The sequence below is a fragment of the Helicoverpa zea genome, chromosome 14 (genome assembly GCF_022581195.2).
Source record: "Helicoverpa zea isolate HzStark_Cry1AcR chromosome 14, ilHelZeax1.1, whole genome shotgun sequence".
NCBI classification, from domain to species: Eukaryota; Metazoa; Arthropoda; class Insecta; order Lepidoptera; family Noctuidae; genus Helicoverpa; species Helicoverpa zea.
This window is the reverse complement of record NC_061465.1, coordinates 10165397-10185370: the sequence shown is the minus strand read 5'-3', so window position 1 is coordinate 10185370 and position 19974 is coordinate 10165397. Positions and strand designations below refer to the sequence as shown.

Below are 19974 nucleotides of genomic sequence, written 5' to 3'. Positions count from 1 at the left end.
TTACCTAATTTCTTAAAAGCTACCTATGGCTATAAAACACATAAACAGCATAACCATAGCTAAAATACACAAAGGTGAAGGACTCCGCAGGATTTGGGAACAAGGAAGGAACGCCGGGTGCGGGCGGGATGGCGGGATATAGGGTGACGCACAGCGCATGCGCCACGCAAGGGGCGGCTGCGCGCAGTCGCCACGCGCCCGTCCTCAAATCAACATGGCGCGCTCCCACAGCGTCCTTCAAGGACACATTTGACAACCCCGCGGCAAAAAAATACGAGCCAGCTGTCACCCGCTGACACAAATCGATTTGATAAAAATTATATAGTGAAAATTGTGTCTTGTTTAAGTGCAGTGCAAAGTCAGTGTGTGTTTACTAATTTGGAATACCGGCTCCCGTACGCCCCAATTGTTTCCGCAAGGTAGGTATGTAAAAACAATAATAAAGTGGGTGATTAATTTCTTTCATAATGGTCCATTGAGTTGCTGTTTACTTTGTGTGTGGATCGTATTTTATGAGAGTACGTAGGTACGTGCGTTTAGAGGTAGGTGTATGTATATTGACCACACACCTTTCATGACCTACCCCCATAAGTTTCGTCGGCTGGGTGTTATCTCGGTCGTTTATTTTAATCTCATCGCCCCTCTGTGCCCAACGATTTATAGATTCGTCTGTTCGTGGCAGTGGCTTGAAATTACTTTTCCGCAGTTCATAGACTGCATGCAATTTAAGAATATGGAAGTACCTTCTACTACCTACGTATCGTAAATATTTCTGAGAGATGATATTGTTGGACAATTTCTTTATTCTTATAAAAATCGATGAAAGTATCAAACGGCAGCCAATTTTTTTCGCAAATCTTGCAGTCTAATAGGTAGAAACATCTAGAAAGAATATTATTATTTACCTACATAATTATGTACTTGCTAAGTAAAATATCGAATAACATTGTTTTTATAATGTTTACGTAACCTCTTCTATTTATAAAGTTTCGCAATCACATAGGTACCTAAATAATTTCCTTCCTCATCAAAATGTTTACCTAGTTATTATACCTAATAAATCAGCGTTCATAAATTCCGAACTTTATTCGATTGTTTAAAGGAAAGTAGATACAAATTGAGTCATCTTGATATAGGCATGAGTTCCTCACACTGACGAAGGAAGCAAAAATATCCCATATCCATAAGAATATAGTTTTTGCATGAACATTATGCAAAACCGATTGAAACAGTCAATTTACACACAAAGACACACACAGACGCTTTTTGTAAGGTACTTACCAGCTTACCCAGATAGCAAAAACTACAAACTACTGTTAAGTAGTTAATTACGAAAAAGGATTTAAGAAACAACTTATGTACCGAATATCGAAATTTTGCATTCGCCATCAGCGAATTTTAGCGAATTTGCGAAGGAACAAGGAAATTCACACAGGAACGGTGTCCACAAGCATTCATATTCTTCTTTCTGCCGATTAATGGCCTTTGTCTATAAGCCATTTCTAAATAGGTAACCAACACACGTAGTATTTACTCAGAGATCAGTTTACCATATTTTATTACTAACTGATCCGTTCCACTTCCACGTTTATTTCGCTACGCATAATCTAGCAACAAACAATTGTAATTCTAGACTCGAATCGTATGACGAAGCCTAGGTAATGTCATAGCGGGATGCCTAGCTAAGTTCACATTTATAAACACTTGAACATATTTGCATAATTAAACGCAGGGCTTAAAACGTAATTAATATTTTCGTGCAATTAAAGCTTGTGACAGCAGCTAAAGACTCAAACAGCTTCGGAATCAAAGATTCATAGAATTCGGCGTAGAAGCCTTTGGGGTTCACCAACCTGTAATTAACTTATCATTTAGCTGATTCGGTCTATAAACTGATGATAGACATTATAGGAAGAGCTACATAAATGTTATTTTAAGCCCCTTAAGGAATTGTGGTTACTTACCGACTACACTAATATACATAGGTAGACCAACGAAAAATGATGAATCCCTAGTCTAGACAGAAGCATCCGTTGGTTTTTACAAGAAAAATGTAGTACCCGAAAACTGACATCATTCAATCTTTTCGGCATTCATATTGCGTCGACAGATGTCTCGATATCATTACAAAAACTGGTTAAAATTTTCGTTCCCAGAAAGCACCGCTTTACCCAAAACATCTAAATTAGGACGAAGTACCAACAGGTGTTGCGAAACACCACACCCGGTTGTTTCATAAATGTTTACTCACACAGTCACCGTCTTATACTGGCGAATTTATTCCCTCTAAAATTACGAACTTCTCCACAAATTGTGTATGTACTTACTTGGTATATTTGAGTTTAAATCAAATATACGCGCCGTTGTTCCCACTTAGAATCCTGTCATAACATTTAGCCGACCACAAATAAAAGGCGATTAAGCCCCATTCAAGTATCAGTTTCGTTATTACAAAGCTCACTGTGTGGTCTTGCTACTATTGTTCAACAAGCTTTAAGTTAAACATAAACTTGTTTTCGTGTTGATTTGGTTTCAAATATTTATTGAAATCATATTTGGGTTATGCACTTTGTTATTCAGATTCAAAAGCTTTGATATTGTCCCCGAATAATTTATGTTGGTTAAACAAGTACCTACAGAAAATCTGGTTATACGATACGACCATACGATGTCGGTATAAACTTCTTAAGCGCGTAAATCTTTTTTCTCCAAATTAGTCATCCGATTTGAATTTTCCCACGTCAGAAGTCCTACGCAGTTAAAGTGAGGAGTGAGATATTGACTATGACATTGTCTATTAAATTAACACGGTTACGGTTAATTGACTTTGGCAATGAACTTTATGATCTACATTAATTAATGTTGCATCTACTTCACACATTACAACTGGCTGTATACGCAATTAAAGTAAAACCTTTTTGTGTCAGTCCTATCCGCCATTTTATATTATAATAAGGAAGCTGCATCTATGGTTTTCGCCGCACAGGACATTTATAGGGTTGGAAGAATGCCAACCAACACAAGAACTCCTTACATAAGGGTTTGCAGAAGCGCTAACACTTGGATGTTTGATTTGCACATTTATTTTATTATGGGCAAGACCTTTTTTGCTCTCTACTAAAATATAATGAAGAAATTTTAAAAAAAGACCATCATTATTGGAAAAGTTCGTACAATGAATTGCGTGTTTAGTCGACGCCTGCCCATGAACTTTGTTTCGCTCAAGTTCTCCCATAAATATGGTATATTTTATCGCGGCACGGGCCGGTTCGCGAGGTCTTTGAACTCCCGAATTCCCCTCAGATGTTTAAGCCACTGCTATATTTAGAACTGCACATTCATACCAAATCGGGATGCGGGTGTTGTTGTTTTAAATCTAGGAATTATAAATATTTGAAACCGGTGATGTTTCACACACCTCTAGCTTGGTTATGAACGCTTTTAAATTGGTTTACTGAAGTATTTTTCTCCAGCTTCCTTATCGACGTACTATTTTATTCCCACCCAGTCACGATCCTTTGGGTCCGGTGCCCTTAAACTTCTGCAGCTGCTGCTTAGTGGCAGTTGAACTTCGGTTGATACAGTCTCTTTACTAGGTATGTTTTTATCACATGTTATTGAAGAATTTATCTCATCAAATAAGATGAAACATGGTCCCAAGAGTTTTGTTCCTAGATCTGAAATTGTACTAAGTATTGTGCACCTGATATTGGGTCTTCATTCCCACAGCGAGTTTTTTCTTCAATTTTTATTTGCTCTATTGTATCCAATGACCTGTCCGATCGTGATTCAATTCGTATCTTTTTGCTATTCAACTGGATTTGTGATTTTCTTTCGCGTGCTGCGAAGTCGTGAGCAGAATTTAATCGTCTGATATAATTCGACGTATTCATTAATTACTGTTGTTTAAAGAAAGGATTAAAAGTCGTAAACATTATTGGCAGTCCGATCTTTTTATATACCGCCAGAAGTATTGTATGGGCAGGGCAAGTCAGCTTTAAATGAGTAATTAATTTCGTTTCATCTTCATAAATACCTTGAAGTTTTTTTTTTTATTGGAAGGTTAATGAAAAGTTTGCGACTACGAACGAAATTACATCGGTAACTAAACTGGTAAAATAGACTCAAATAGCGCGCAAAGTATTTTATTTCCTTCATAGTGACTTAGCTTTCACGACATAACTCTTCACGTGAGAGGACTCTCCCTACATGGCAGGTAATAAGAATCTAGGGACGCGAGTGCACGCGTAGTGTCTCATTTCAACATCGGCTGCCGGATCAATTTACCTACCACATAGCCCGTCTCTCTCACACTCCTTTTTGAGACAGGGATAGCGACAATGCATATTACTTTTGAAAAGAAGTATGATTAAAAGTTCTTAATCTTTACACGTATGACAGCTATTTTTATTTCCGTCGAGGAAATGATTGAGTTTTGTCAATCCACTTCCTGATGTAATCATACGTTGATGTCATCATTGTTTTTGGTAATGAATGTGAAAGACTTGAAGCCTTGAATATTTAAAAAGTTGATGTGAATATTTTGTATGCAATAATCATAAATGATTTGGAAACGGAACTGCTGATGTAGACATATCTAATACTAGCTGGTGCCCGCGACTTCGTCTGCGCAGGTTTAGTATTTCGAACAATATGTTTACAAATTGTAGCCTGTGTTATTCTGATGTATAAGCTATATTATTGTAAAGTTTCATTAAAATCCATTCAGTAGTTTTTGCGTGAAAGAGTAACAAACATCCATACATCCATACATACAAACTTTCGCGTTTATAATATTAGTAGGATTAGATGCGTTAAAACATAGGTGACAATTACAATTGATATCGTACGTCATGATCTAATTACAGTAATAGCTTACATTGTCCACAATTATTACTTTATTAGTTACCTCTGTGAATGGCCGTACAAAAGGCATGTTGTTAATAGCAACGCCGTCTATTGTAATGACTGCAGCTGTACGATCGATATGAAATGCAGTAGTTCTGCACTCGCTCCAGATTAGAAAATTATTATCGTTCTACAGAGATTTTGTGGCTTTTGCCTTGTGTGTTTATCTTGCCAGTTCCTTTATGGAGCCAGTGCTCTCTGTGTTAAAATTATTCATGCCAGTGCTGTGCCAAAATTCAGTTTTGTGGACTTCTAAATCATAGGGGTGAGTTATCTGGGGTTACATTTTCGGCTTATTACTTCATTTTACTAATGAAGAATTGTAATAAATCATGACATGAGAATTCACAGATTGTTATTCGTTCATATTTAGTAGCCATTTGACATTTTGATATAGTTCGTTCTTTAGATACTGTAGTTTTATCAACGAGTTCCTTTCCCAAATTATTTTGCAATAACATGAAGCGATTAACATGTGGCGATTATATCGCACAAGTATGCTCATCTGTAACCATAACTGGTCGTTGTTATTCGATTGTAATAAAAGGCCCAAAAATACCAAAATGATGTAACACAAGATTGTGTAAGATCCGAATGACCATCGGAATTCTTACACTTCCAAATAAGTAATCGACGCGAAAAGAGAGATCCATGGCCCGTAGTTATGCAAAAACCTCGCTATCTAGTATAAACATAATTAAAAATGCAAAAACATGACTAAGACTTACTCATAATGTGCAAGTACAGTTTTATCTTTCCTATTAGTATTGTACGTCCTATTTGGACGCGCAATGCCTTAAGAATGCCGCTGATGATTTCACTGGATAATCTTAGTTTTGTTTATACTTGACCATATAAATAGGTGTTGTAAGTAAAGGATACTTGGAATACGTGAGGTTGAACTAATTATGTTACGTACGTGTCATATCTTTAGGGAACATGTAGGAACCTTGTAAACACGCCTATTTAACATACGTGCGATAGGTGTACATGGAAATAGACTATTTTAAGATAGTCACACAATTCTAAAATGAATGTTCTTTCAACACGTCATATTTCTAGTAAATATTAATAATGTAACGATATAATGTTCAATCATTATAAAAATTCTTTGAGTATGAAAGTTAAGGTTTTGTTGTATTTGCCTGATAAACTGATAACAGAAGTATTGTCCGTACGTATTCACCTACTACAATTAATGGAAATTTGTTAAACAGTCACATTAATTAAATACAGAATTTTTTAAATACTGTACACAAAAAAGACAATTTCGATAATTTGCTAAATGCGACAACTAACTGACGGCACGCGTGCGTCCGCGCATGATTCACGCACCGGCCCGCGCTCGGCGCATGCGTTAAGCGTGTTTCTGTACCGGTAGTCAGGAAGCGGACGGACGGACGTCCGACACGCAACTCTCACTCTTACCCACTAGACTTACGACCTACATTCCTTTTACTGAATCAATAATTTATTCACCAGTGATTAACTGAGTTCACGATAGAATTTTCTAACGGGGAAATGAAATGATTAGTACTGATTAACTAGTCGTTAACAACTTTAGCAGGTAACTGTCAATTGGTTGGTTTACTGACGATTATCATTTTTGAATCGATTACCACTTTAGCTAGCTAGTTATTGCGGTACTTACATAACCTACTTATCAAGGAGAACAATGAAAAACTACTTAAATGATTTGTTCGATCAATAACATGGAACTATCGTAGACCATAACTGTTACTTTGATTATAATTAAGTAATACTCTGATGTACGGGTAGATGGCGCTATCTGGTTGGCATTTGTAAGTTAGAACGTTACATTCGTAGGCGAAAGGACGATCGATGTTTGTTAAGTTCGTTTTCGGAAAGAAGTACTTACTTTATTTTAGTAAGACTGCGAACAAAGATCCTTGTTCCCGGGCCCAAGATGTCAGGCCGATTTCAGGCCTTTGCGTCCAAGACTTTGTGATGTTTTCTATGAGAATTTGAGAATTATGTTTATAACTATGTTTTATTGTCATACCGATTAATATTATTAAAAAAAAAAAAACGAGTTAACTTCAGTGGTTTTGATGACATCCGTCCAAATGGAACTGGCTCAAGCACCCTGAAAAATATTGTAGGCGCGTTCATCGGAGGCTTTCAATTTTTCTTTACTATATAAGTACAAGTGTTCTGTTTTATCTATCATAATATATATGTGACCGTAAAATAACGAGGATCGGGAGTACATAAACACAAGAATAGAACTAGTTTACCAGCTGAATAGAGTGCTAATAGAAAGTGAAGCGTGATGAAAAATATCCATGCAATAAACATTGTTCTCACTAACATGTTAACAGTTAACACTTTCGATAGGATATATCTTACGTAAGATAACGTAACATAATACAAGTGCAGCTAATGAAGTAGATAGCATAAATTATGAGCTAGTTATAAGCTATTGTGTTCAGAATCTCGTTTCGCTGTCTGGTTTTGCTGGGTTTATTTTTGAGCATGGCAGTGTAAAAATCTGTTAGTGATTTTAACTTTTATCATATCATATCGTAAATAAAATGATAGTTACAATTATGGACCCTGATGGGCACAGCAAAATAATTAGAAGAGAGGAAGGCGTTTAATGTAAGATAGTAGAGTATTTTATTTACTTAGTTAATAGCTTTCTTTTATAGTGTGTAAGGTATTATGAATTTAATTTATGCATAAGTATGTAGATAACATATTATAGAAAGTTTATTTTGAATAGGCATGATGACAAATTTTTAAATTCCTTTGTATGATGTAGGTATACGTCTATTTTATATGAAAAATTATTAATTTTAAGAAAATGCGAAGTTTTTTTATCAAATAATTGCATTTTTCTCTGTCCACTTTGAATCCGGCGCGAAAACGCTTGTCACTGTCATGTCGTCACTTGTGACGTCACGACTGAAATTACAAGACGCAAGTAAACAACGCTCGTGCAATAATTAAGTTTTTTGTGTTATTAAATATGAATTCGAAAGGGCAAAGGTGCTGTGGGGTCCCCCAGTGTAAGAACACATCCAAAATAACTCCTGATAAGTTATTTGTGTACGTTCCTCACAATAAAAAAAATACGAAACAAGTGGCTTAAACTTGCAAAGCGAGATTCAAAAGCAATATTGCCCAGGGTACAACTTTATTTTTGTGAAGATCACTTTGATGTAAGTTATTACATAGTTCTCTAGATTCTAGCATAGTTTATAATGTAAATAACTATTTCGAGGTTAAGTTTCATCTCTCATTGTTTTTTAATTAAACTAGTATACTTACATGGAAGTTTTAACATTTCTAAATTCAGCTGAACAAAAATCTTTATTTGATGACAAAAACTTTCCCAGCATTATGATATCAATTCTAGGCAAATTAGCGCTGTTTACCTTGATAAATCCAGGCTCCATAACTCGTGTGATAAACAATTAATTAATTAAAAACAAAGATCGCAGTGGAAGTTCACAATAACGAAATGTGACGTTTGCGCGCTTTCGCGCGAGTTGTTTTGAGAGATGACGTCACGAGCTCTGATTGGTGTTCAAGATATCATGGCGGATTGCCTTATTTCGTAATTTTATTTTATAAAAATACATATTAATCACATTATTAATAAAGAAAACAATGCGCGTTTTATATTCCAAGCTTCAAGTTTAATTTAATAAATATATTATTTTAATGATTTTTGATTACTGTCATCATGCCTATTATTTGGATATAAACTATTGTGATTAAAAATTACTTTAATCTGAAGATCCATGGGCTTTTCTAAATTATCAAGTGAGGAATGATTCCGTATAAAAAAGCTTCAGTCTTCAATATAAGAATTTCGTTATCTGGCTGATAAATTCATCAACTATCAATATCAACATAAATAATACTGCCGGTTCGTCGGAATGCCGGATTACGTCATATTCTGAATGTCTTGTATTATATTATTCGTCCATCCATTAGATGACCTAAGCTTCTTACGTTTTAGGCACAGACGGCAGGTCATCTGCTTCTAATGTGTATGGAGATGAGATGCATCTAGATGTGTGAGGTTAAACGGTTAGTGTGTTAAAGCAACTGATTTCTTCACGACATTAGCCAATATATTATCGATTTATTTTGATTTTGTACAAGATTAATAGTGCACAAGGTTTTCTAAAAAAAAATCTAGGAAGATGACGTCTTTCGACACTATCAGTAAATATACGGTGTTTGGTCTAAATATTATCTTTGTTTCTTCGAAAACAAAATCAAATGGGTCCAACACGTTTTGGGAGACCACTGTTATTATAGCTGGATCAATTTGGCCAATCTAGAAGGTTTCACATAGTTCAGGTGTCGTTAAATTACTGGCTTCTAAATTAATTCCAGGACACCAAATAGGTCCCTTAACTGCTTCAAATGGCTCCTCTTTCTCCGAATGAATTTATAATTCATATTTCTTTTCTCCCAGCTTATCCGTGATGTGGCATACATGAATCCACGTGTGTTATATTATAGTATAAATAAACAAATAGTAGTCCAGCAGTCAATGGCGGAACATCCGTGTGTCTGTGACCTGTATTCAATGGTCACGTACCCTATGGCCTTCGTGATCTGTTTGCATTCGAACCGCAGACGATACCCAGTGATGGGGCAGAGAAAGTTATTATCGATACTTTTTTAATGGTCAATTGTAGTTTTATCGTTGCGTTTGGATCATGTTGTCTAGCCAGAATAATACATATAGTTAAAATGATGCTACGTAAGTTTTCTTTTCTAATCGGATCGCAAAGTTCGTCCTGAATAACTCATAGCTTGTAACTGAAGTGACTGAATGAGTACTAACTTAGTCATACTGAAATTATGTGAAAACATGATTGTACACTTTCCTGCTTTTATCACAAGGATAACTTTTACAGAAACAAAGGAATATGGATCGATACAGCAATTTTGCAACGATAACACCGAGTCCTTTATCTCTTACTACTTTATCAAACATTGTATTGTATTGGAAACATCGACCATACATATCGATGCCTATCCGTACAACACTACAATGCATGAGATTGTTATTCCATAGGCACATGAAGTGGTCTCCTTTCTCCAAAGATTCAACAACAAATCTTAACTTTAGAAAGAAATATTGGTGAAACCACCGAAGACGTTTTATGGCCTTTTAGTGAAATGGGTGTCTGTACAATGTATCTTAATGTTGAAGTACTATAGAACTGATCTGAAAGTAGGTAGGCAGGTACTATCAGAAAGCTCTTATGCACTTTTAAAGATGTTAAATTCTCAAATATTTTCAACTATCTAGAAGTGTAAGTTTAAGTTTTTGAAGACGAAATAAACTGAAGCCTAATGAATGATTCATTAGGTTGCACATCGCCAGACAACTTCAAAGGAAAATGTAAAAAAATATGGCAGACATGCTACCTTTTACATTGCATCTCGCGTTCCAACGAGGAGAGGAGTTACTTGTGCAAAGATAGAGGAATTCACACTTGAGACGGCTACGGATGTGTATTTTTCTTTGCGATTTTTTGTAACTTATCACACCTATCACGTAAGCTCAGCCACAGCCCTTGTCTATTTAAATTGACTAGAATTAAACAAAAAGTAGCTGTTTGTACATAGATTCCGAAGAAATTGCATCACACACTCCAAGATTCCGAACATACGCACAAAACACGTAGGTTATTGCAAGTGAACATCTTCCTCGTATGTCGACATACCTTCAGACATCAATCAAAGCCGTCAGTGCGCGACGCTTTTGTATGAATCCCCGTGATATATACAGAAGCCGGCCACAGGATGAAAATAGCAATAAAGCGATTGCCTATCCTCGCCATCTCACGACCGAATGAGATATTTCAAGTTGCCGAGTAATTCCAAATCGATTTGTATCGATTTAAGCGTGGTCGTGTGACAATACAAAGCTTTCAATAGAACGCCTCCACGACAATACAAACACTCCAACAGTGCAATGTTTAAATGTGCATATTAATTCCTTTTCATATTACTTATTCTCATCAAGTGCATACTTCTTATTCACAATGCGTTTGTTCGCGCGATCAATATGGTGATTTAAATGGCGGACAATAACAGTTTATAATTAAACGTATATTGCTCAGCAATCAGCAATGTGGGTAATGAAAAGTTGCTGGTAACAATGCAGAGAAATTATTTTGACACGTGACACTCCTTGCCCGAAGCGAAGATATTAGAAAGCATCAACCTCTATACGTGGCTTCTCAGTTTTATGGCATACGTGTGAACCGATTCGGATGGGTGGCCTTTGTATGACTAATGACGGTATTGTTGTCGATATTAGTGTGCCCTTTATTTACAAAGGGAGACTTTCTTTTTATTGATTTGTTCCGCTGCTAATTAAAATATTGTGCGTGCGCATTATTATTGTAATAATGTTATTTTTTGAAAATTAAGAGCAGCAAGAATATTAAATTCTTCTAAAAGCTGGTGGACGTTCTGGAGCATCAAAATAGAACTTACTATGCAAATTAAAATTAGTTCCCCAAACTTTTCCAAAGCATTTCGCTTATAGTGCAGATTGTAATTACGAACTAACCAGACAAACTGCAATTAAACTAATGCACTTACAACATACTTTGTACAACACAAAAATGTGTAAGCAATTTTGTAAAAACCTGCTTTCCTATTTACATCACCTGTCGGGTGTTTAAGCAACATACGAATAAGTGTAAATTGGAGCCTGGCTTGAAACAATGGGTGATCGAGATAATTCGAGAGCATTGTTCTGTATCGATTCGCGCCAAGGTCATTACGACACCCACACGAACGCAGCCTTTGGGGTAGTCCGTCTGAGTGACGGATGACAGCGGTTGTGACTTGACTTCCTATTTTTTTGCTGGATCGCTGGAGAGCTGAACTATTTATGTTTATTGTATCTTCTCTAAAATGTTTACATACTGGAGTCTTTTTGAGTCCCCCTTTTACTTAGTTTGTCGCTACGTTGGAGCAATTAGAACACTTGGAATAGTATTGATCATGTAACAACTAGGATTTGCCTGTACTTCGTTTAGAAAGTCTTTGAGATATTTGGACTTAAATAAGCCACGCAAGAAATTCCCCAATTTAATTCATTTTACTAATCAGCATTAATCTTACCCCTGCTAAATGTATTTTAAGTTACATTTTTCACTTGGACCACCTTCCAAATGTCTCCATTTCAAATCATAACTTGACATGTCCCGCCCCTCTATGATACTGCTATGTCAAGTGCGGATATGTCGAAACTAACATTGTTGTGATTATAATGCTCAATCCGTAATGGTTCTCGTGTTACTGCTTAATTTGACAGGTCTATCATTTTGATTGTAGTCTTGATTTCAATTACATTATTAGAGTATGTATAATAATGGCGTCCACGGCCGATTTCGGCCACGGCGGCAATCCGACACGACCGGAAAGAGATCAGGCGCAGGACCGACATTTACGTGCTCTCCGATGCACGGGTGAATCAGTCACCAACTTCCAGGCTACGGGCTGCTTTGTGAAAGCTTAAGAAAACCCACAAAGCGATTTCGGCCCGACCCGGGAATCGAACCCGAGACCTCGAGCACAGCAGCCGCGCTTGCGACCACTAGACCAACGAGGCAGTATTAGAGTATGTAATACATAGTTAATTGAATCCCTGATGTATTAGTTGATCGTAATTCTTTTTGTTGCGTTGGATCGTTTCTCCAATTTACTCAACTCATTATGTAAATGTGGCTTTCCAAAACATATTTCTTCAGACAAAAGTCGGGTGACTCGAAAACCGACCCCTTTGCGCCTACAAGAAAAGTATTGATGTCGGCTAGGCCGTTCTAAAAATAACGTCACCGCCGAGATTGTGCGCTATTACAGTTTGTGTCGAGCTAGCTATATCACATACTCCAGACGCACTCGTCGCGTGTGTCTATTCTGTCTACCTGGGGTCGTGGGGTTGTCAGGCGAGGGTGAGACATTTGATAAGACTCGGAAAGATTAATGACCGTCTGCGTTTCCCCTCTTTTTTGTGCTTTCTATCAGTTATGTCCTGTGTTCGAAAATCAACTTTTGGTGCGTTTATTGATTCTCGATTTGGGTGAAATGATTGGATAGTGACATGGCTAATCGTAATGTGAATTTGTATCATGCGTGTATAGCTCAAAATATCACTATCCGTTGTGTTGTATCACAAAATAAATAATCGATACCTTTCTTAATGTCCCGTTCGATAAGCCGTATTGATGTTATAATTTTCCTAAAATTTTATGACTTATTTATTTCTGATTGGTAAAGCTTTTGATATAATGACAAGCACGACACCGTGTGCTCTTGGCACGCTAGTTGCTATGTTACTGCGCTAACGCCTAATGAATAATTCGCACTTCGCCGTAATTGTTACCCAGTGCGCAAACTAAACGCGAATTGATCTGAATAGTAATGTTGTTGGAAACATGCTGTCGAAGTCTTTGAGACTTCCATATTATGGCTCTTCTTTTACCTAATGTACTCCTCTAAAAACACCTATGGTTAAAAAGGTGTTTTTAGAGCAGATACGCCGACAAATAATTTCGCCATTTCTAGAAAAGACTATGACACAAACAATTACGAAATGAAATGCAATATTCAAATTATGCATTCGTGTAAGTGAGATCATAATAGATTTTTTAACATGGCAAAGGTTAGGTTATGTTCTGAACTAGTTGTTGTCTGCGTTTCTTAATTCAGGGTAATGAGGATAAATGGCGAAATAATCTAGAATATCATCGACGTAAAAGCTATGCAAAAGGCAACTATTTTTGAATGTAGATAAAGTATCAAGTTACTTGAATATGTATTTTATACTGCGTTCAAAATATTGTTCAGTGTTTCTGTCACCAAAATGCGTAATTTATTTAGTAAAAGGGGACCGTATGTTTAGTATGCAAAGCACCGTGCTGTTTGGTGGCCCGTGAATCTTGACGTCATTTAATAGACCCGGATTTCGCAGACAATGTGGCTCCTCAAAATGTAGAACAAATGGTTGAGGAAAGATAAGGAAAAAAGTATTTTCTTCGCCTTGTGGACACATTTTGTGCTAGCTGTTTTCTTTTATAGGGCTTGTATTTTGATTGACTTGTATTTCGCCAATTTTTTTACTATAGAATTTATACAGATTTCAGTAGAGTCTGCCAGCCTAGAGATCCTGTCTTGCTTAGAGTCTATGACCTGTGCAATAATAGGAAGGATTGCATATGTTTCACCCATTTAGAATAATAGATCATGCTATTAGTTCATCTACCTTTACATATAACATCGTAAATTACAGCATAACCATACGTGATTATCGGTGTTTTCCTGTTTATTGAACTAAATATGTATCATGAACACATGCGAGTATATTTAGCGTGCCGTCAATTGTTACGTAAAATCGAACATTTGCTTTATATTATATTCAGTTTCAGGTATCGTTGCAGTTTATGATCAGTAATTTCCTATATATTTTTTGGTAAAATATTGGTTATGGTATAAATGTATCTGGGCATTATTAAGTTTGTTGAAAACTGCTTTGTCTCTCAAAATTGCAACATGCTTAATTAACTTCGGCAACTTAACTTTTTTCACCCTTCAGGTTATGCTAACTGTCATGTTTAATTATTTATTTCTTTACAAGTTAAGCTTATCGCATTCAAAAATGTGTAATCTTAGCTGTACGTTTTTTGTTGTTTGTTTACGCTAGAGCATATGCTCGCGAAACAAAGGTATGTTCACTTTCACTCAGCTTGGCATCCCGTTCGGAGGTCGCTGGGTCGGCGCTCATCAGTTTTATCTCTTGTTGTTTTTTTGCTTGGTTCCTTTGTATTGTTCATTATGACAGGTAAAAGGTATTTTGATTTGGTATATGAATATTTTACTATTAGATCACCTGCTTATATCACAAAATTAGTAGCTCAACTTACACCAGTCTCGATCGTGAAATCTCAATGCATGGCTTGTTTGCGTTGAAATTAAAAGTGGTTGGATCAATTGCAGTTTTGGAAATGTTAGGTTTTTCTGAACCTCACCATTGCAGATCACCATATTGATACGCAGTATACTTGAGTTTACTTTAAAAAACTGACACGAGACAGCCAACAAATGGGTGCAGCGTTCAAGATTCCTGAGGACAAGGCCCAAGGTTAACAGCTTAGACCAACAAAAAGCGGATACCTACATAATTATCTGTATCTAATCATTACATCGGTTGATTTAATCAGCTTTTTTTAGAGTACGAATGTTACACCTGTATTGAAGTGTTTATGGAGCTTTGAACAATTCTGTATTTGGTGTAAAATGCGTTTTTCTTTTTTCGTCGGACAGACAAACTTGTGTAGGATTATACATACCGCTTTATTTACTTTCTTCTGCGTTTTGTTGATCTGTTACCATTGCCAAAGTTGATACATACATATAAGCTATATTAAGTAGTCGAGTTGGTTGATATCCTTATAAGTTTTGTGTAAGAATTTCATCGAATAATATCTAATTCGGTTTCTGGCGATATAATAAAATCCAGGCGGATTTTCGGTTCTTCTTTAAGAAGATGAACCAGCTGTGAAGGACAAATTATGTTGGACCCTCTGTTCCGATGGTATTTGCGGGATTCGACACGGCGAGCATGGCAAGGCAACATATGAACAATTGAACATGTGCATAAACCCCAAGTTAATGTAGAAGTAGGTGTAGCTGATATACATGCATCTCATTTACATGATAATAGTATGTCAAGTCAACGGGTTCCGTGTTGGCCGATGTTTTTATTAGAGGTTTTTTCTTCATAAAACATGAGTTTATCATGGCGCCATGGTTTACGATTTGTTTGACTAGCTCTATGGTTTATTTTTGGTGGTAATTAAGAGTAATTGCTTACTGGTGTACTTTTTGTTTCAGGTAAGATCTTTGGCTACATAAGCAACTGCGTCCCGGTTGTACACAAATGAAATATACTAAAAAAAATATAGAACAAATGCAACGTAAGTATAGTAAGTATTCAAAACATCTTGTAAGTAAGTACCTACTTTGAACGGTAGGAACTGTAGAGCGAACATATTTCTATGATGTTCTAGTTTAAAACCACTCATATTTGCTGTCATCATAAATTATGATAATGTTGCGTTGGAAGCTTTTTTCGACATTTCACATCCATTTAAATTAATTGTTATTAATTAGTGTCACGAGTCTTTACGCAACACAATGGCATATTCAATCAGTTTCAGTGACTATTAGTATCTGTCATCTCCGACTAAATTCCAGTCACACCCGAATATTTGATTGTTGCCTCTACGATTAATACCCACTAACCGAATAAAGTCCTTCGCATATTTCCCACTGTATTATTTGCTATTAATTAGTTGTCGATTGTGTGCCCAATATTTCGATTAAACGCGGTTATTAGTGCAGTTTAGCCGCACCCACACACCTACAACCCCGCCGAATAAATGCATACGAAACTTGACAAAGGAGACGTTGCCTTGAAGATTTGCAATCGAATATTCCAGAGTTTAGGCATGTTTGGGCCAATTAAGTCCTATCTATTCTAAATGTACATTTTGGCCGCACCCACCCACCTACTTCCCTCGTGAATAATACATGCGCAATGATGTCAAAAGGGGAGATATCACCGTTAAGGAAACGGCTCCTTAATTAATTAAATTGTTACACGTGCTTCAAAGGCTAAGGGCGAGTAATGCTGTAGGTGCAGTGTAAAGAGTTTTTAATCGTTGAAGAATGAGTATGCTATGCTGAATCATTTATCAATTGAATAAAATATGACGAAAAAGTATAGTTACTCCAGTAAGATTTACCCTCAAGTAGTTTTTGAGTTCGTTATCATATTTCGCATGCGATAAGTAGTGGCACAAATTAATAATTGACGTCAATATAAAATCGATGAAACCGTTTTGTAAATTATAGATTAGTTAGCAAGATTGACTGACATAACAACCCCAGTTCTGGTAACAACAGTCTAATAGTCTAATTACTTAAACGCTAGAGCGCGCTAAAATGTTTACCGGTATTTAGCCTATTAGATTTTACTAATAATATTCTAGTTATCTAGTACTTCAGTTTCGGCTGACAATTATGTGTAATAAAACATTTATATTTTCCGTTTTGAGGCCAATTTGTATATTTTATTGTGCCCTCTATCTCAAAGTTGGTTCAGCTTGGCCTACTAATTGTTTAGGCGCCAATAATTTAGTAATGAATTCATACCCGTATTAAAGGGCCAGTCATAATTGCCTATAAATATATGTTTGATCGGTCGTATATCGAGCTATCGCAATGCTTAAGATGAATCGTTTCTTGCTTATTTATGACAACCGATTATGAGTCGATCGATTCGATTGGTTAATCATTCGAATGCATCGATTTGTAATCTCGAGAATATGTTGATATTATGTTGCTAGCGTGACGTATTTTTGCGGTGAAAAGGAAGAGTGCAGTGAAAAATGACTGCGATTAAGCTAATTAAAATAAACGACTGTTAGGAAACAAACGTAATCGAGGCAATTAATAAACGAAATAAGTTATGTCATTGCTGTCTTGTTTGACCGATGTTTGTTTACGTTCGACGACCATTAGGCAGGTTTTGAACTTAGAAAAAGCATATTAGGAGTTGGCCTCACCAGAGGAAACGCCTCTGTGACGTAACAAAAAAATAAATCGCGTTCGAAATTAGAATTGCAAAACGAATTCCTTTGCCCTTCTGTGAAAGTTTTCGGCGCCATTTTCTTGATAAGTAATATTTTATGTCGGTTTAAAACGTTTGCATTTCCGCATAAGCAATTTAAACTAGTTTTTAACCGACTTCCCAAAAAGGAGGAGGTTATCAATTCGGCCGGTATGTTTTTTTTTTTTTTTTTTTTTTTTCTATGTATGTACATCGATTACTCCGAGGTTTATGGACCGATTTACGTGATTCTTTTTTTGTTCGACTCGGAATAGCTGCCAGTTGGTCCCATAGTCATCAGGTCAGGATCTGATGATGGAAACCCTGAGAAATCGAGGGCAACCTTCGAAAGTTGTAGGCATACATAGGGTAAAAACTTGATACTCAGGTGTACGCCTAAAAGCACTATTCAACAGTGAAGATTTGGAGCTGATCTGATGATGGAAACCAGAGAGGGTCGAGGGAACTCGACAACTGAATATGTAAACTACCTCGTGTTTGGGCTTAAATTATTTGTATTGACAAGACCTTTGCAACAGTGAAGGTTTGAAGCTGACCTGATGATGGAGACCAGAGAAAGTCGAGGGAACTCGACAACTGAATATGTAAAATACCTCGTATTTGGACTTATATTCTTTGTATTGATGAGAACTTCCCACTTGTATGGATAGTGACAACTATACGTATCACTGAAAAGCTTTAAATAAAAAACTTTTTTACAAAAAAATTAAACCGACTTCCCAAAACACTAAAAAGCAAAAAAAAAACTATTTTTAGGTGCATCGGCATAGAAGTCGGTGGCAAAATTAACTTAGTAACATCCATTAGACACCGAATTCTAGGCCGATGCACCTAAAAATAGTTTTTTTTTTGCTTTTTAGTGTTTTGGGAAGTCGGTTTAATTTTTTTTGTCATTTGTCTTGTTATATTAGTGCATAGTTACGTGATGCTATAGCGAGGTTAATTATCGTACGTTTTATTTGATTGGGGTTAATTAACTTGTTCAATTAATGGGACTACTCGTTTTTATTTGTTGGCAAATTGTATTTTAGCATTCGGGCGCCTAGTGCCGGGGCTAGCGCATAATTTATTGCTTACTTAGTTGTTTTTTGGGTTCGTTTATTTGGCTTTTCAAACCATTACTGTTATTATGGCAATTTTGCTATTATTTTAATGCAAAATGTATTCGTACCGTAGGACCAGATTTCTCACTTCAAACTCAACCCTTTCACCCAAATGAATATGCACCCATTTAACTTATCAGTCTCACCCAGTATGTAGAACAACACGAGACTGCACTTAACCCAGTCTGAACACAAAGCTTCAGTAACAATGTAGGTACAACTGTTGAAAGGGAAATGCTAACAGTGCGAAAGTCGAGCAGAATGCAAGAAAGTATCGCCATTAAGGAAAGGTCGCACTTGAAATAAGGTTGTACTTGAAGTTTTTGGTGAGGTTAAATATGCGGTTATAGAGTGATAAGTATAAGTTAAAATAATGGCAACGTGGTACTTAGTCAGATACCTAATAATGACGATGATAGTACTTTCTGGATGGGCCACCACCATGTTGAAAAAAAAATATATAGCTAGTGATAAAAGCGTTATGTTTAACCGAGTAGAGCTATTCGGTACTTAATTCAGTTTTTATTGCCAAAGTGCTCATCGGGGTACCTACATCATACGAGTAGGTCGCAGTATTTACATAGAGTTACATAGATTTCTTAATGTCTGATGGTTTAGTTTACCAGACTGTTTCCATACGCCGTAGAACGGGCTCCATCACAATAATGCCTGATGAGCTGAAACATCGCAATTATTTCATCGATCTTTACGTAGCTCGGCTAGGTATTAATTAGACTTAATTAATCAGCATGGTACCACTGTTCTACATAGCTAATATTGGATTTTCCTTATAGGAAACGTAGCGTCGCATGACAATTCTAGTGATTTCCGCGTTGGAAACGGAATCATAGAGCACTGAACACGACAACCTTGATCAGACGAAAGGCGAATAGAAAATATTTTAATTATAGTTCGGCCATTCAGAGAATGCGTTCCTGACACGTCGCGATTGAACTGACGACGTAACTTTGCAATGGCGTTGCAGTTACGATAAAAATATTTTTGCTGGTTGTTTACCGTTTTAACAATTGAGGAGCATTAAAACAACATTATTATATCAATAATCAATGAATGTTATAATTTTGTGCCAAACTGAGTGTCAAATAACTTGGTAAACAATATTTTTCTAAATCTATACTGCGCTATTACAAGGTTATGTCAGCGGTTTATATTTTGTAGTGCTGTGCTAAAAATAACAGGCAAGTATCGTAATCTGTTCTTATACAGTTATAATATAAAATAATACGTTTTGATTTT

General features: G+C 36.3%; 1 protein-coding gene across 1 annotated transcript in view; it reads left to right on the top strand.

The window, feature by feature from the left end:
• The first annotated feature begins 217 nt into the window (after nucleotides 1-217).
• The window catches only part of LOC124636336 (disheveled-associated activator of morphogenesis 1), a 102667-nt gene continuing 82910 nt past the window's right edge, over nucleotides 218-19974 (top strand). Inside the window, exon 1 of the mRNA XM_047172396.1 lies at nucleotides 218-419. The gene's annotated coding sequence lies outside the window, so the exon portion shown is untranslated. The remainder of the gene's footprint in view (nucleotides 420-19974) is intronic.